General features: G+C 56.0%; 1 pseudogene across 1 annotated transcript in view; it reads left to right on the top strand.

The window, feature by feature from the left end:
* The first annotated feature begins 1,372 nt into the window (after window positions 1–1,372).
* LOC311175159 (olfactory receptor 11L1-like) overlaps window positions 1,373–18,087 on the top strand; it is a 44,801-nt pseudogene continuing 28,086 nt past the window's right edge. The window contains exons 1-3 of the transcript in view: window positions 1,373–2,285; window positions 2,868–3,011; window positions 16,738–16,861. The product of the transcript in view is annotated as an olfactory receptor 11L1-like (transcript). The remainder of the gene's footprint in view (window positions 2,286–2,867; window positions 3,012–16,737; window positions 16,862–18,087) is intronic.

The raw sequence follows: 18,087 nt of genomic DNA, 5'->3' as shown, positions 1-18,087 counted from the left end.
CCTCTGCTGTGGCAGCTGCTCTGTCCACTTTCCCAGGAGGAAGGACGGGCGTGCCTGGGGTGTAGGGAGACTGGAGCATTCGGGTAGGGGGGCGGCGCTCCTCGGGGGTATGCGGCATTTCCAGGGGGGTGCCAGTTAATTTGGGCAAGAGACCAAATATTGGGTCCAAGGGAAGCCACAGCCCACTCAGGTGCAGCCTCTGTGGGAGAGGGGAGTGGACGGGGTGATGCACCGCCCATCGGGCTCCTGGGGAGGCGGGGGCCGGTGAAGGAGGGCCTCCAGGTACTTCAGCTTCATCACTTTCCTACACAAATAGTCTTGGAAGGTTTTAGAGAAGTGCCTGAAATAGTCACTAGGGGAGAGAGAGGGAGGCAGAAGGGCCTGCGGCTGGAGCCCTGAGCCTGGGCATTACAGAGGTGACATCATGCTCAGTCCTTGATGAGGGAAGCCCGTGATGGTGGGCGGATGCTGGCTTCGTCCATAACTAGGCTAGACCTCGATAAAAAGGAGGGGTGACGTGCTGACTGGACACAAAGTCCGATGACTAAGCTGGTGTCCTCCTGGGTGAGAAGGTACCAGTGGAGATGCAGGCTGGCTCAGCCCTAGCCACACAGACACACACAGATGCTCAGGTGCCCGGAGGAGTTGTCCGTAAACACTGAGGGCAGAACACAGTCTACCGGGGCTGGGAGACGGGCCTGGTGTGACCTGTTTCCAGATGAGGGTCACCTGTGGGAGGAAAGGGCCTGGGCTCAGGCCTTTTCCAGGAAAACATAGTGATTGATTTTTTTAAAGGTTTATTTATTTATGCATACAAGAACTGGGGTACAGGCCAAAGGTTGGGGGTTGGGTGAGAGGATTTACCAGAGACCAGAGACAGAGTGGGGAGCAGAACAGGCAGATCTTCTGAAACACACTGCTGAGGGGAGCAGCAGGGAGACAGAAGAGGTCTGACTCTCCCTGTGGGTCGCTCCCTGGCCGGGGATTGAACTCATGCCTTAGTGGCTGCAGACAGCTTCACAGTACTGAGACTTAATCTTTGCGCCACAAGGGAGGCCTGACTATTAATTGTATTTCCTGAGTTTGGCTCAGTGAGCCCCTTCTTACCTGTGGTGTTGAACCTGAAACTTCTAGATCTCAGAGATCCTGGTGAGTGGCGCTTGCTGAGGCCCTCCCCCAACTCTTGCAGCCCCTTCGCCTAGTGGGTTGAAACTACAGTGGTCTAAATGCCAGGTGGAGCCACGCACGTTCTTCCAGAAAGCTGTTGTGGAGATGGGAGTGCTCGAAGACAGTCTCTCATGTTCCAGACAGCACCGAGGAATTTCATGCCTTGTCCGCAGTGCTTTCCAAGGTCTCTTCCCCTCCGCAGGCGATGGAGCCCCCAAATGTGTCTGCTGTCACTGAGTTTCAGCTGCTGGGGTTCCAGAAACTTCTCGAGTGGCAGTCCCTGCTGTTTGCCATCTTTCTGTTCATCTATGTGCTCACGATGGCGGGGAACATTGTCATCATCACCGTGGCAAGCCATGACCGGCGGCTGCACACGCCCATGTACACGTTCCTCAAGCACCTGTCCTTCCTGGAGGTTTGGTACACCTCCACTGTCCTGCCGCCGCTGCTCGCCAGCCTGCTGGCCCGGGGCCGCGCCATCTCCTTCCCCACCTGCATGGCCCAGCTCTACTTCTTTGTGTTCTTCGGGGCCACCGAGTGTTTCTTCCTGGCTACAATGGCTTATGACCGCTACCTGGCCGTCTACAACCCCTGCACTACCCCCTCCTGATGCGCCCTGAGACCTGAGCCAAGCTGGTGGCTGTCTCCTGGGCGGCCGGGGTGGGCACCGGGGCACTGCCCTACCTGATGATCTCCAGGCTGAACTGTGGCCCCAACCAGATCGACCACTTCTTCTGCGACCTGCCCCCCCCATGCGGCTCTCCTGCTCCAGTGTCTATGTCACGTGGATGGTCATCTTCGCCCTGTCCATTGCGGTGCTGTGCTTGTGCTTCCTCCTCACCCTCGTGTCCTACGTCTTCATCGTGGCCGCTGTCCTCAGGATCCCCTCCGCCTCCCGCCACACCAAGACCTTCTCCACTGGCGGCTCCCACCTGGCCATGGTCACCATCTACTAAGGGACCATGATCTCCATGCACGTGTGCCCCAATGCCCACCTGTCCCCCGAGATCAACAAGATCATTTCCGTCTTCTACACTGTGGTCACCCCGCTGCTGAACCCCGTCATCTACAGTCTGAGGAACAAAGACTTCAAAGAGGCCGTCAGGAAAGTGATGACGGTGAGGGGCCGTGTCTGTGGACTCAGAGCGAAGGTCAGCTTCTTGCTCAGGTGAGGCCATTCGGTGGGGCCGTGCACAGCCCGCAGGTGGGGCTGCTTCCCGCCCTCCCGCGCCGGCCGCCCGCTGCGCCTCTGCCCGCCCGGCTGGCCCCGGGCGCCCTTGAGGGGTCCCGCCGCGTGGCCGTCCCTGCGCGTGGCCGGCCCAGCCGGTGCGGCCAGTGGACAGAGGCCGCCTTCAGCCCACGGGGGCGTCCGCGGCAGCGGGAGGAGGCGGGTCCCGCCGGCCCCGCTGCAGGCGGGTCGGGGCTTCCGAATGCCGGACTGGTCAGCAGAGACGGAGATCCGGGTGGGGGAGGGGCAGGGGTGAGAGATGGACAAGGGGGGAGGAGAGCGCCACAGGAAGGGCGGGGGGGGGAACGGAAGGGGCGAGGGTGGCAGGAGGGGCAAGGGTGGGGGGTGGGGCGGGGCCAGCCTCGGTGGCCGAGTGGCACCATGAGGCTGATGTCCCTGCCGGCCCCTGGACCCTGCCACGAGCGCCGCTGCCGACAGCCGCCCCTGAAGTCCCCCAGACGCCCCTCCCCAGGGTGCCGTTCCCATGGTGGGCCCCGGCCTGGGCACTCCGTGGGGTGTCCACCCCGTGGTGGAGGTCGGCTGTACCCGAGGCGCTCCCCTGCCCCCCCGGCCCCCCGCCCACCCCACCGTGTCCGAGCGCCGCCCCCTGCAGGCAGTAGCCCAGGCTGCCCCCCCCCCCACCCCCGCCGCTGGAGGCTGGTCTCCCACCCTGCGCACAGCCAGGAGGCACGGGCGCACAAAGGGCGCTGGAGCTCCCATGGCTCCTGCCCGCTGCCCTGATGATGCCAGGCTGGCGTGGGGTGGGGCCGGGCCAGGCCCTGGGGGGCAGCGGGAGGGGTGACCCACCTCACGCAGGGGGGATGCCAGCAGGGGTCGGCGGCCTATCAGGAGGGCGCTGTAGCCTGTGCCCACCCCTGCCCTGGCGCGGGCTGGGTGGAGCAGGCGGGGCTCCCTGTGGGCGGAGGAGAGAGCCGCGGGCTGAGACGGGGCTGGGGGGGGGGGGTCGGGTGGTGCTGGGGCTCAGAAATCCCCGGGGTCCCTGGGAACAGGATACGCCCCTGGCTAAGCTGGGCCTAGCCTGGCGTCCCGGGCTTGACTGAGCGTGGGGCCGGGGCGGGCGGCTGCATGGACCTGCTGGGTGGAGTGGGGGGGGAGGTGGGGAGACCCCCCAGGTCAGCAGGGGGCGGAGCAGGCAGATGGGCTGAGGCACCGCTGGGGGGCGGTGGGGCCTGAGCGCTGGCTGCCCCTGGGGTAGGCTGGACCCACTTGGTGCCTGCCCCACCATTGGCCCACGCGCCCTCGGTGCTCCCCGCCACGGAGCCGGACTTGGGGACACGGGTGCTTCCCTTAAAGCCCGCCTGGGCGCCGCTTCTGCTGGTTTACCCTTCAGCCCCCACCCCCTGCACAGAGGGGACCCCGCCCCGCCCACCCCGCCCACCCCGCCTGTGTCCAGTCCTCCAGGCATGTGGCCCGCGCGTGGGGCGTGGGGTGCGCAGGGAGCCCCAGAGCCCCTCGGAGCCGGGTCTGGGCCTGGAACTGAAGCAGCGGGCGGAGGACTGGCGTCTCAGGGGTGTCCTGTTCACCCCTCACGTCGGTTCCTCACCAGACGCAACCCCTTCTGCTTGCTGGTTCCCCTCACCGCCCACCCTGCTCCTGGTGGGACCATCCCCACAGGGACAGACAGAGGTAGCCCGGGAGCCGAGGGGCCCCTGTGGTGCCCTCAGCACGCGCCAGCACCTGATCCATGGCTCCTCATCTGGGCGCCCTGGCGGGGTGAGCAATGAGCATGCACCCCCACCAGCCCCATCACCTCCTCCCCAGCGCGCCCTGTTCTGGGTCTCCCCTGCGGGGCGCAGCCATGGTTTTGCAGTTGAGGGTGGCCCCACGATGGGTCTCAGGCCCCCAGGGTTCCCCTAGGTCACCGGTGCTCCCAGGCGCCCAGAGGAGCCCAGGAAGACCCAGGCTGCGCAGCTGGCACTGAGGAGGTGCCCTGTTCACCTGAGGAGCACCAGGACTCACAGGGGCAGTTTGGAAAGTGGGGGGGCTCTGCGCCCCTCTGTCCCCAGCGTGCTTCCCCTGCACTCCCTCTGCGCGGCCAGGGTGGCTGTGCCCTGGGATGGGGGGCGACCCCGAGGACTCCAGGGGCACCCACAGACACCAGGAGGGCTCCGGGCACACCTGGAAGGCCACCTGCGCAGTCCCCCGCTGGAGCTGCTGTCCTGGGTCCCCTGGGGGCTCCGGCAGGGCACAGGGTCCCCAGCCTGGACTCGGGCCGGTGGGCGGTAGCCCCCCCCAGCCCCTGGCCCCCACCCGCACAGGGGACAGGCGAGGCCGCCTGACCCAGCATGGGGAGCGGGGCGGGGGAGCAAGCCAGGGGCACCCAGCCGCGGCCCCTGGGGGACGTCCCTGGGGGGCCCTGGCTGCTGCCCAGGCTCAGCTCCCGCTTCGCGGTCAGCGCCGAAAACCCTGAACGTGGTCACTCCGTCCCCACAAGACGTAGTCACCTCCCGGCCCGGGAATCCCTGGCATCCACCGCGCCCCTCACTGGCGGACGGAGGTCGCTGCCCCCCAACCCAGCGTGGGCCCCGACCCAAGGAGGCGGTGTTTATGCGGAACTGACGCTGGTGGGGGACCCGGCCTGGCAGACACAGTGGCCTGAGGCTCCTCCCCCACCTCGATTGTGGCCCTGGGCCCCCACCGCGGGGCCCCCAGACGGCAGTGTGTCAGCACCCAAGCCCCGGCCTTCGGCTCACGAGAGGGTGGGGTGGGGGCCCAGGGAGCCCTGGAGGGGCCGAGAGCGCGGCAGGCCCAGAGCCCAGGGATGGCTGGTCAGCGCCGGCCGGGGTGCCGCATCTGCTGGACGCAGGGCTGGGCGCTCTAGGGCCTGGGCCCGGGATTGGGGTGCGCAGAGTGGTGCAGGCCTTTCCTAAACCACGTGTTGCAGGGTCAGCCCAGGACACTGGCGGGCGGAACTGGTGGCAGGTGGTGTGCTGCATGGCATGGAGCCTTGGGGGGGGTTGGCCTGGCGGTCCAGTGGATTCCAGCCTCAGTCTCTGCAGTGACCCGCGCCCTGCACGCGAGGACACAGGAGGGAGTTCTGCTTCCCGCGTCCCAGCTTCTCGTGGTCAAAAATTATTTTCCTTCCCTTTTGTCCTTTGATGCTTTCTGGTGAATTTAAGTTCATAATATATTTCTTTTTTTTTAATAGAGGCATGTTTTATTTATTTATTCATTTATTTGTTTGTTTGTTTGTTTGTACATGCACTGGGTACAGTCAGAAGCGCGGGAGGGTGAGAGAATTCACCAGAGCCAGAGCAGGGAGCAGAGCAGGCAGAAGGACCGAAGTACACTGCTGAGGGGAGCAGCGGGCGGCAGGAGAGGTCTGCGCGCCATGTGGGACCCTCCTCCGGTGGCCGGGGAGCAGCCGGGGATCGAACCGGCACCACAGAGGCCGCGGGCAGCTTCACAACCCAGCGCTCAACCGCTGCGCCACCGGGGTGGCCCTGTAATTTATTTTTTGAACTTCTGGATCAACAGTTGGAATGCACGACTTCTGGCACATCGAGAATTTATAAAACTGTTGCTATTGAATACCCACAACTGTGCCAGCAGCAGGTCACCATGACAAAAAAACAAAAACAAAAACAAACAAACAAACAAAAAAAAAAAACAGTGATATAAATCATTTTGCAACGCCCAGTAAGAAAATCAAATCAGAAATCAACAGTTTTAATTGTGATTCAATGTTTGAATTCATACAACTTAGAGCAGTTAATGTTTTATTAACTTATATATTCTAATTATGTTGGACAAGGTTGGCAAAAATGTTGGCAGTTAAGTGCATACATTTAGAATGGTCTGATCCAGTTTCTTGTTCAAGGCACACACTGGAGTCTCATCATATTCCATAACGTTTATTGGCCAGTTTAACAGCATCATGAACTAATATTAACAGAGTCACTTATCAGACTAAAAATAAAAAGGCCAATCACTTAACAGAGCAGTAGGCCATTTTCAGCCCAGAAATTCACAGGTCAGGATTCTGCCACCTCTTCTACCGCCCCTGGCTGGTCTCCGGATTTGCCTGGATCCACCTGGAGCTCCCCCGGGCTGGACACAAGGTCAGCCTGACTCAGCCCCTCCCAGGTGAGTGTCTGAGAGTGACCGAATGTCGGACATCTGATTGGAACTGCATTTCATCATGAAATATTTGGTGTGAAATTTTCAAATATGGAACGTCACAGATGGGAAAGCAAAGGACGATGCAGTCAGCGGAGAGGAGCTGAGGCCAGACAGCAGCCTCACCCACGGGGCGCTTCACTTCCCAAATGAGGTCTTCTTCAAATCCTTTGCATGTCTACAAACACACCAAAAGATAGTGTTACGTTTTTGCACATAAATCCCACGACATTTTTCAATTCAACCTGCTCATAAAAATGCAGACACTCTGTGTGAGATTCCTCTTGATGACCTGCCCAGCCAGGGCATTGTCCTGCCATTCCCACCCGCCAACTCTAGAGGATGAAATAAATGGGGACAACACTCCTGTGAAGTGTGGGGTGAGGTCATGGATGGCATCCCTAACACATTTCTGGAAATATTAGATGCAAGGCAGGCTACTAGCTATCATTTTGCTTGAACAGATTGTTTCTCAAAAATTCCCACCCAATATTTTTTGTAATTTTTTAGTAATTATACTGCACAGGAACTTAACTTTCTTATTTCTGCTGTCCACCAAGCGCTAATTGTGTTTATGGTAAATGCGGCAGCACCCACACCAGAGCTTCCAGAAGGGTCTCTGCCACATCAGGTGTGTGGGTCCTTCTCTATAGTGGATCACGACTGCTCAGATACTAACTTGGACCCTAAGCCTTGTTTATGCTGTGAAGGCCTCACTCACTAAGTACAGGGGCCTCTGCCCTACAGTGACCCCTGATCCCAAACGTGACCGCGAGGGTCGGTGACATGAGAGGGGAAGCCACCTTAGAGACTGGAGATGCTGCCCCAGGGACAACTGAGATGACAACAGATGAAACTGCTGCTGACAACTGCTGACAACTGAGAAGAAATCCAACCATCTCCTCTCTTGGCTGGGAGCTACAGAAATGGAGAACAGCAGAGAGTGGCTGGAAGTTCAGTTACCCCAGTATACATGGAATATCACACGGCACCTAAGAGGTAAAAAGAGCAACAACTAAAACCAAAGGTATATGAAGTTATCTTAATATATATTTTATTGTTTATTTTATTTAATGTTTATTTTATTATTTATTATATTATTAATATGTATTTTATAATTATAAGGATATAGAGTAGTATAATGTGAAAATTTAAAATAACTGTCTTGTAAAGAGTAATGAACTCATCTTCCCTTTTATATTTTGGTGAGTCTCCCCTTCACGAGTCTCCCCACAGCCGACTTCATGGCTTGGTTCCTCAGACTGTATATGATGGGATTAAAGATGGGGGGCACCACTGTGTAGAACATAGATATGACCAGGTCAGAAATGGATGGAATCTCTAAAGTCAGCTTCAAATAAGAAAAGAATGCAGTAGAGACAAACAGCACCACAACCAGCAGGTGGGGAAGGCACGTGGAGTAGGCTTTGGCCTTCACTTCTGTGGATGGGATCTTCCTGACAGCAGAGAAGATGTGCACATAGGAAATTATGACAAAAATAAAACAGCAGATACACAAGACTGAAGTAATGAGCATGGGGACAAGTTCACACATTAAATTACCTGAGCAGGAAATAGCCAATAACTGGGGGATGTCACAGAAGAACTGTTGGACCATGTTGGACCCACAGTCGGACAAGGAGAAGGTTCCAGCTGTGTTCATCACAGCATAGAGACCCCCACCTAGCCAGGACACAGCTGTCAGCTGCACACACCTGTCCCTGCTCATGAGGACCTCATAGTGCAGGGGGTGGCAGATGGCAGCATAGCGGTCAAGGCTCATCACCGTGAGCAGGTGCATCTCTTTACCTGCTGACATAACCATCGTGAAGACCTGGCTGACACAGCACGGGAAGGAGATGGAGCTGCTGTGCCTCAGAGAGTTGGCAATGGACTTGGGGACCGTGGCTGAGATGAGGCAGATGCCAGAGAAGGACAGACTCCTCAGGAAGAAGTACATGGGGGTGTGGAGGTGCCAGTCAAAGGTGGTGATGAGGATGATGAGCCATTTCCCCAGCAGGGCACACAGGTAGACCAGGGAGAAGAACAGTGGGTGCAAGAAGTCCATGGTCCCCTGTGTGGGGATCCCCAGGAGGAGGAATTCTGTCACGGTCGTGAGATTGGTCACCCCTGGATCCATCATATGTATAAAAAAATAGAGAGGAAGAAAACATTTCATATCCTACAATGTTGAACACAAAATGAGTTATCAGCATAAAACAATCATGCAGTCTATGCTTTATCGTTATCTGAGCAAATTTATATTTTTACACATGTGAATGCGCTATTGATGTATTGTCCAAACATGAGTCCATTTATTCGTGAAGAAATGAAATTTTATTTATTTATTTATTTTTTAATTTTATAGAGGCATGTTTTATTTATTTGTTTGTTTGTTTGTTTGTTTGTTTTGTTTGTTTGTTCATACATGCACTGGGTACAGTCAGAAGTGCGGGAGGGTGAGAGAATTCACCAGAGCCAGAGCGGGGAGCAGAGCAGGCAGAAGGACCGAAGGACACTGCTGAGGGGAGCAGCTGGCGGCAGGAGAGGTCTGCGCGCCATGTGGGACCCTCCTCTGGTGGCCGGGAAGCAGCCAGGGATTGAACCGGCGCCGCTGAGGCCGCAGGCGGTTTCGCAACCCAGCACTCAACCGCTGCGCCACTGGGGAGGCCCAAGAAATGAAATTTTAAATGACCTTGATAAAAACTGAATATCAGGTCTCTCAGTGAACTGAATTGAAAGACCACCTGTGCCCAGTCATTCCCAGGCCCGCGGATCCCCCTCCTGCCAGGCCCTAGCATCTCTGCCCAGCACACCTCCCAGAGGTTGTCCATGGCACACTCCCAGAGGACACGTGACCATGCCCATCCCCTCCCCACCCTGGAGAGCCTGTCCCTGCTCCTCCAGCACAGCCCTGGTCTGGGAAGGCCCCACAGGGACAGGTGTGCAGGATAATGGGGTGTGCAGGTCCCCGTTTTCCTGTTCCCCAGGACCCGACACTGTCCTGAAACTGAATGATATGGGCTGCGCATCCCTGTGAGGCATGCCCTGATGCCTCCTCTGTTAGATTCCTGCCCCTGTGGGCTCACTGCTGCCTCCTGGTCCATCCCCTCGTCTCCTCATCTCCCTGCTCCTGACTCCCCACGTCTGAGGACCCAGAGACCACATTTCCCACAGAGTCTCCTCCTGGGTCACACCCCGCATCCCTTCTGCAGGATGGGCTCGTCCACCCCAGGTCCCTCCCGGCCCCTCTGTCCCCCTCAGACTCATGCAAGTCTGTGCATTGAGGAGGCCACTCTGGAGCTGAGCAGACGGTCTGTGCGTGTGGCTGTCAGTGCCAGTCCCAAGTTCCCTGGTCCCCCAGGTGCGGGTTTGTTCCTCAACCCAGGCCTGTGCGTGAGTAGGGACGTCTGGACACGGGGCATCCATGCCCTCACTCCACCTCATCCCAGTCTCATCCTCTCCCCGCTTGGTGGAATGACGAAGGGTCGGGCCCTGGGGAGGAAGGATTTGTAAGAGGATATAGTAATATAAAATTATTGCCACACATTGGTAGGAATAATTCCAGAAATTTATAAAAACAAGAAAATAAATCAGGGTTTGCAGTGGTCAAAAATGTTGACATCTGTCGAATGAACTTAAATACATCTCTAAAATGTATAAAATAACTTGACATATCTCCTCCAGGCCCTGATTAAATATTGTGACTCATTTTACAATTACACTGACAATCCCTGAGTGTGGAGTTAGGGAAAAATCCCAAGTTCATGTCCACAAATAGACAGATGTCGGCGCCACCATCATGTTAGTGCCAGAGCCATGAAGGGGTCAACATGTTGCTGACAAGTTACTGAATTGCTTCCTGACTCATATCTGTCAACATGTTCAGGAGAAAAGGCATAACATTCTGAATCGAACAATAAGTGTAATTTTTAATTCCCTCTGGAATGTCTTCATCACCATCCATTTCTATTAAATGCTGTGATTTTATTCAGTGCCCAGAACCCACTGAGTGTGCCGATGCTCGTCCCAGGTGTGCAACAGAAATCGTCACGGCTCCCATGTATTAAAACCTATGTTTTAAAAGTCAATATCTTTGACCATTGTAAATTACAAGAGAATGTGTTTTCTCTCATCGAGTCTCACCCAGGCTGACAGGGCAGTGGGACATAATGACTTGGGCCCCGTCAGCATCAGTTGTCATGATTTACAAAGTGAATAGTTTAACTGCGGTGCATTCTCCAGTCTAAAATGTAGCTTGAATCTGAAAATTTCCAAGTGTGAGTGGATTCTCCCCTGCAAACGGCTGGGGGCAGATACCCGCGGTCTGGGGGGGAAGTTCCTGCTGCCGTGTCGAGTCTGTCTCCTGAGGCTGTCCCCATGGCAGGACAGAGGGCGTCCCAGCCTCTCACTCCATGGTCGGGGCTTGTGGGGAGCCTCTGAGCACTCACAGGATGTCCTGCTCCATCCTGCGCCACCTCAAGGACAGAGCAGGGCCTCAGGGCTGGGCTATTTGAGCTCTGGAGCTGGTGTACGTGTGTTAGACACTGTCCAGATTCCATCCCTCAGGGACCTTCCTCCAGAGGGACACGTGCACTGTGTTGTTGACGTTGACTGTCTTAATTGGCATCGTCCTATAGCACATTCAGTGACCATTAGTGTGCTGAGTGTGCCAGATGCAGTTTTGTTGCTTTGACCCCTGTGAGGACTGGATTGTGGTTCCTCATCCTCAGGCTCTATCACCCTCCACTGACCAGAAGGGGGAACCTGGTGTGGCCCCGTTGTCAGAACCCCAGATGAGCCAAGTCACAGGGAGCAGGAAATTAGCCGCCACCCGCTTTGCGCCCTCCTGTGCCTGGGAGGTGGGGACAGGCATGTGGAGGAGGAAGGAGAGGGAGGGAAACCAAGAAACCCCCAGGAGCGAGACGGGGAAGCACCTGGGTCTTCAGGCATGGGAATTTGTTCACGTATCTCAGAATTATTTTATTCAAAAAGGCCATTTACTCTCAAGGCCAATGACTCTGTCATCACATTTGAACTGTTGTCGTGTGTGAGGGAAGCTTGTGTTTATCTTCCACTGCAGGTCAGTCCCAAGGTGGCACTGTTGGAGTGTCCTCGGGGTGGTCTGTGACTCGGCTCTGACACAGCAGAGTAGGGGTCCCTCTCCGGGTGTGGGACTCCTCAAAACCTCACGGCCCCAACAGGTCAGGGTCTTAGAGAACAGGGGATACTGGCGGAGGACACAGGGGATGGACAGTCCTGGGCCCATTCACTGTCCCATTTATGTCCGCAACATCCACCAGGCCAAGTCCAGAGCTGCCCAGCGAGAGGGCACTACCCTGGGGGAAGTGAAGCTGGAGGCCTGGGGTGAGTGGTGTTGGGGGGTCTCATGCTGGCTATGAGTGTGTGTGATCACTGATCCTGAGGCCCTGCCGCAACCCGAGTTCCTGCAACTTCCGGCAGCCTGTACACCCCCTTCCAGGCCTGCCACCCTGAGGCCACGCACCGCCAGTTATTCTGGAGGAGTGTGCACCCCCACCTTGCGTTCCTGGAGTCAGCCTAGGGCAACTACAACATTACAGGATACAACGTCCACCCCAGCCCTGTGTCCACTGCAGCCGTTGGGCAGCGGTGCTGTGTCTATGAACCGAGGTTGGACCCACCCACCCGTATCCTAGACCTGTCTGGGCCTTTCTCTCCTCTCCCTGAAACCCAAACATGTGGCGCCACAATCCCCAGGACCAGCTCCCCAGGGGACAGGATGGGCTGCAAAGCGAGGCCCGAGGTCATCAGAGAAGCCAGAGCTCTGGCGGTCATCACTCCTCCAGGTCTGATGATGTCTCCCTGGGATTTGGGCAAAGGACAGTTAGTACTTGACCCGGACAGGACACCCAGGGCACCTGTCCCCTGGCTTGGCTGGACTCGGCTGCCCATAGGAGAGTCAGCTCCCCCCTGCAGGACACTGAGTTTGTGGGTAAGAGGTCTGTGTCCTCAGCCCAGCAGAGAGTTCCCAACAGACCAGGGAACTGAGGGGTCCCATGGAACGGTCTTGAGACCTGGCAGATGGGGATCCCATGATGGTCAGTAACAGGGCCGGCCCACCTACGGCCGCAAAGGCTGGTGGGAATTCTGAGGATACAGGGCATTCCCCTGACACCTGGTTGGGCTCCAGGCTGCAAAAACCTGGCGCCCCAACTCAGGAAACCCCAAGTTCAGAGACTAAACCTGCCTCAACTTCCTCCCCCACAGACACCGGCTTCGGCCCCCAACTCCTGCAGGAGGATACTAAGTAAATCCACTTTTTCTACGTACACCACCATCCCTGGTGAGGCCTCCTCCAGCAACCCCAGTTCGTCTCACAGTTCTGTCCACCATGTTATGAGATAATTTAAAATAAGAGTGTTGTGGCGGAGCCATGACCTCGACTTTCCTGTTACTCCTTGGTGAGTCTCCCCTTCATCAGTCTCCCCACAGCCGCCTTCATGGCTTGGTTCCTCAGATTGTATATGATGGGATTAAAGGTGGGGGGCACCACCGTATAGAACATAGAAATGAACAGGTCAGACATGGACGGGGTCTCTGAGGTCGGCTTCATATAAGCAAAGAATCCAGCAGAGAGAAACAGCACCACAACCAGCAGGTGGGGAAGGCAGGTGGAGTAGACTTTGGCCTTCCCTTCTGTGGATGGGATCTTCCTGACAGCAGAGAAGATGTGGACATAGGAAATGATGATGAAAATAAAACAGCAGATACCCCAGACCGCACTAATGAGAATGGGGACAAGTTCGGTCATTAAATTTCCTGAGCAGGAAATAGCCATTAGTTGGGGGATGTCACAGAAGAAATGGTGGACCACGCTGGACCCACAGTAGGACAAGGAGAATGTTCCAGCTGTGTGCATCAAAGCATGGAGACCCCCAACCAGCCAGGACACAGCTGTCAGCTGCACACACCTGTCCCTGCTCATGATGACCTCATAGTGCAGGGGGTTGCAGATGGCAGCATAGCGGTCAAGACTCATCACTGTGAGGAGGCTCATCTCTGTAGCTGCTGAAATAACCATCATGAAGACCTGGAGGACACAGCCTGGGAAGGAGATGGAGCTGCTGTGCCTCAGAGAGTTGGCAGTGGACTTGGGGACCATGGCTGAGATGAGGCAGAGGTCTGAGAAGGACAGACTCCTCAGGAAGAAGTACATGGGGGTGTGGAGGTGCCAGTCAAGGGTGGTGATGAGGACGATGAGCCCGTTCCCCAGCAGGACGCACAGGTAGACCAGGGAGAAGAACAGCGGGTGCAAGAAGCCCATGGTCCCCTGGGTGGGGAAACCCAGGAGCACAAATTCTGTCACGGTCATGAGATTGGTCACCCCTGGAAATGTCATCTGAATAAAAAATAAAGAGGAAGAAAATATTTCATATCCTCCAGTGTTGAACACAAAATGAGTTATCAGCATAAAACAGTTGTGCTATCTATGCCTTATCGTTGTCTGAGCAAATTTATATTTTTACTCATGTGAATGCGCTATTGATGTATTATCCCAACATATGTCCATTTATTTGTGAAGAAATGAAATTTTAAATGACCTTGATAAAACCTGAATATCAGTTCTCTCAGTGAGCTGAATTGACAGACACCAAGTGCCCAGTCTTTCCCAGGCCCGCGGCTCCCACTCCTGCCCAGGCCCCAGCGTCTCTGCCCAGCACACCTCCCAGAGGTTGTCCAGGGCACAGCCCCAGAGGACACGTGACCATGCCCAGCCCCTCCCCACCCTGGAGAGCCTGTCCCTGCTCCTCCAGCACAGCCCGTGTCTGGGGAGGCCCCACGTTGATGGGTGTGCAGGTAGGTGTGTTGTGCTGTTCCCCATTTTCCTGCCCCCAGGACCCGGCACAGTCTTGGAACTGAATGATCTGGGCTTGGTGACCCCTCGCGTCATGTCCTGATGCCTCCTCTGTGAGATTCCTGCCCCTGTGGCCTCACTGCTGCCTCCTGGTCCGTCCCCTCATCTCCTCACCTCCCTATCCCTGACTCCAAACATCTGAGGACCCAGAGACCACGTTTCCCACAAAGTCTCCTCCTGGGTCACACCCACACATCCCTCCTACAGGATGGGCTCGTCCACACCGTGTCCCTCCTGGCACCTCTGTCCCCCTCAGACTCATGCACGTCTGTGCAGGGAGGAGGCGGCTCCAGGGCTGATCTGGAAGGTCTGTGCGTGTGGCTGTCCCTGCCGGTCCCAGGGCCCCGGGTCCCCCCGGTGCGATTTTGTTCCTTCCCACAGGTCCGTGTGTGAGTAGGGACGCCTGGACACGGGGCAGCCCTGCCCTCTCTCCTACCCTCCCCAATCTCAGCCCCTACCCCCTCTGTGGGGTGCTGGATGGGCAGGCCCCGGGGAAGCAGGAATTTTAGGAGATTATAGTAATATAAATTTATTTACATACATTGGTTGGAATAATCCCAGAAATTTCATGAAAACACGAAAGTAAATCAGGGTACTTGGTGGTGAAAAATGTTGACATCTGTCAAGTGACCTTAAATACATCTTTAAATCAGATAAAATAACTTGACATATCTCCCAGACCCGGTGTAAATACTGTGACTCATTTTACAATTACACTGACATCCCTGAGTGTAGAGTTGAGGAAAAATTCCAAGTTCACGTCCATAAATAGATAGATGTCGGCACCACCATCATGTTAGTGCCAGAGCCATGAAGGGGTCAACAGTGTCACTGACAAGTTATTGAATTTCCACCTGACTCACATTTGTCATCATGTTCAGGAGAAAAGGCATAACATTCTGAATTGAACAATAAGTGTAATGTTTAATTCCCTCTTGAATGTCTTCCTCACCATCCAATTCTATTAAATGCTGTGATTTTATTCAGTGCCCAGAACACACAGAGTGTGCTGATGCTCATCCCAGGTGTGCGGCAGAATTCGTCACGTCTCCCATGTATCAAAACCTATGCTCAATGTATTAAAAGTCAGTGTCTTTGACCATCGTAAATTACAAGAGAAAATTTTTTTTTCTCCCTGGACAGGGCAGTGGGACATGACGACTTGGGCCCCGTGAGCATTAGTTGTCGTGATTTACAAAGTGAATAGTTTAACTACAGCACATTCTCCAGTCTAACATGTAGCTTGATATCTAAAATTTTCCAAGTGTGAGTGGATTCTCCCCTGCAAATGGCTGGGGCAGATACCTGCAGTCTGGGGGGAACGATCCTGCTGCCGTGTTGATTCTCTCTCCTGAAGTTGTCCCCATGGCAGGACAGAGGGCGTCCCGGCCTCTCACTCCATGGTCGGGGTTCATGGGGAGCCTCTGCGCACTCACAGGATGTTCCCCCCCGTCCTGTGCTGCCTCATGGACAGAGCAGGGCCTCAGGGCTGGGCTATTTCAGCTCTGGAGCTGGCGTCCACATGTTGGACACGGTCCACATTCCAGCCCTCAGGGACCTTCCTCCAGGGCTGAGAGACATACTTTTTTTTTTTTTTACTGTATTAATTGGTGTCGTCATTTAGCACATTCCTGCCCAGGTGCACATGGGGTGGACACGGCTGAGCTGGGGTCCCCTGGGAGGAGGGGGCCTGGGTCTGCCTGTGTACCCAGGACACTGCTTCGGTCGCCCGAGCCCAGACAGCAGCCAGGGGATCGTGGTCAGCCGCTGGGAGGGGAGGACAGCACTCAGGGTCCGCTGAGGAACCTGCATGCAAGGAGCCTCCTTCACGCGAGCAGCTGGCAAGAGGTCACTCTCCAGCATCAGAGCCAACGTGACAGTGGTCAACGGAGAGCTGTCCGCGCCCGGGGGAACTGTGTGGCCCCTGAAGCCGGGAGAGGGACACAAAGTGACTGAAGTCCATTTCCTCCCCTGACGGGAAGTGACCACTTCATGTGTGGTTCTGGCAGGGTCCGTGGGATGGGAGGACACACAGGATAGTCCCAGAACTCCCCAAAGGGCTCTTCGAGACGGAGGTGGTCCTGAGGGCAGGAGGTGGGGGGTCAGGGAATATCTGCTCAAAAACCAGGACTGGCTGAGTCCAGGGTGAGGAATCACATGCTGCTCAGCAGGGATGGACCATGACTGCAGACGGGAGGGCACCTGGTGCTTCACCTAACTCTGGGGATCCCCTTGGGTGCTGTTTAGGGGGACAGACCCCGCAACCCGACTGCCCGCTCATGTGCCCACATGTCCCCCTGCCTAGGCCTTGCAGACGACACATGCCTACCCCTGTGGGATGCTGCCGCTGGGGACTGTGACTACCGATGCTCTGGATGCCCTAGACCGCCTGGGAGACAACACCCACTTCCTCCTGCTCTGCCTGCATGGTAAGGGCAGGCGGGGTCAGCACTGGGCGGGGTGTCCTTTAGGCCTCAGGGAGAAGGTCATGGGTAGCTGGAGGGGCTGGGGTACTGCTCACACGGGTTGTGGGGGATCCTGTATCCTCACTTAAACTCTTCTGGTTGAATCTCCTCAGCCCATGAAGAGAATGGTCAGTCCTTCCTGCTCACCCCGGCTGAGAAAAGCCCAGGAGCACATCCCTACACTTAATCTCTCTGACACAGATTCGAGTCTGTCCACTGTGAGGACCCCGGTGTCCAGCACACGTTGAAGGAAGGGGACACTATGGAAAGTGTGGGCTGAGTGTGAGGAGCTGTAGTGTTGTCACTGGCAGCTCTCAGATGTCCCAGGAAGCAGCAAGACAGCGTCCGCCCAGCTTATTAGACATTAACGCTGAATAATGACACAATCACGCCCTGGACTCCGCTAGCCCCACAGGATGAGCCCATTCCGGGACAGGAACAAACATCCGTGTGGGGGTCAGGAAGGGCCAGCAAGCTCGGAGTAGGGTCTGGAGCCTGAATATACCTGCCCGCGACTCTGTAGGCCCTAGTGTGTCCTCCTTAGTGAGTGTCCCCCTAGACCTCGGCCGGGGTCTCGACTGGGGTGCTGCTCCCTCTTGTGGTGGGGACACACTTGTGTTGATGGACACTTGCCCTTGCCAGGAGTGTGTGGTGCACGTGGCTTCTCCCTGTGCAGGGCTTGTGATCACAGCGGTTTCTGAGGCCCAGGAGCGCTCTAGTGGGGGCAGGGGCACTTGTTTAATACCCTTGGGGTTCCCTGTCCTTGAATTGTGGAGGCAGGAGGGTGTTCACATGGGTGTTCCTTGGAGTGTGCAGGGGGCACTGCACAAATAGAGGGGCAGAAGTGGAACTCCAAAACAAGACGGCGAAGACGTGACAAATGGCAATTGTTACCATGATCCCATGTCACCCCACTCGGGAGGTCAAATCCTCTTCTCAACAGAGTCTAGAGGCTTCCCTCAAAGCCAAGACAGAAAGTGTGTAAAGGCCGTGGCCCGAGAATGATGGAGGCCCAGGGGGAGACTCCTGTCATCAGGGTCTTTCGTGGAAAGATGAGCAACTTGGGGGAATTCCCAACACAAATTCTACTCTGAAATCTCAATGGACTCAGTCTGGTCATTAACATGCATGTTATAAGAGAAATATTGTCTGGACTGAGTCTGTTATGACCCATCAGGCGTGTTTGGAGA

The sequence above is a fragment of the Talpa europaea genome (genome assembly GCF_964194135.1).
Source record: "Talpa europaea genome assembly, chromosome: 8".
Classification (NCBI taxonomy): domain Eukaryota; kingdom Metazoa; phylum Chordata; class Mammalia; order Eulipotyphla; family Talpidae; genus Talpa; species Talpa europaea.
This window is presented reverse-complemented; position numbering and strand designations above follow the sequence as displayed.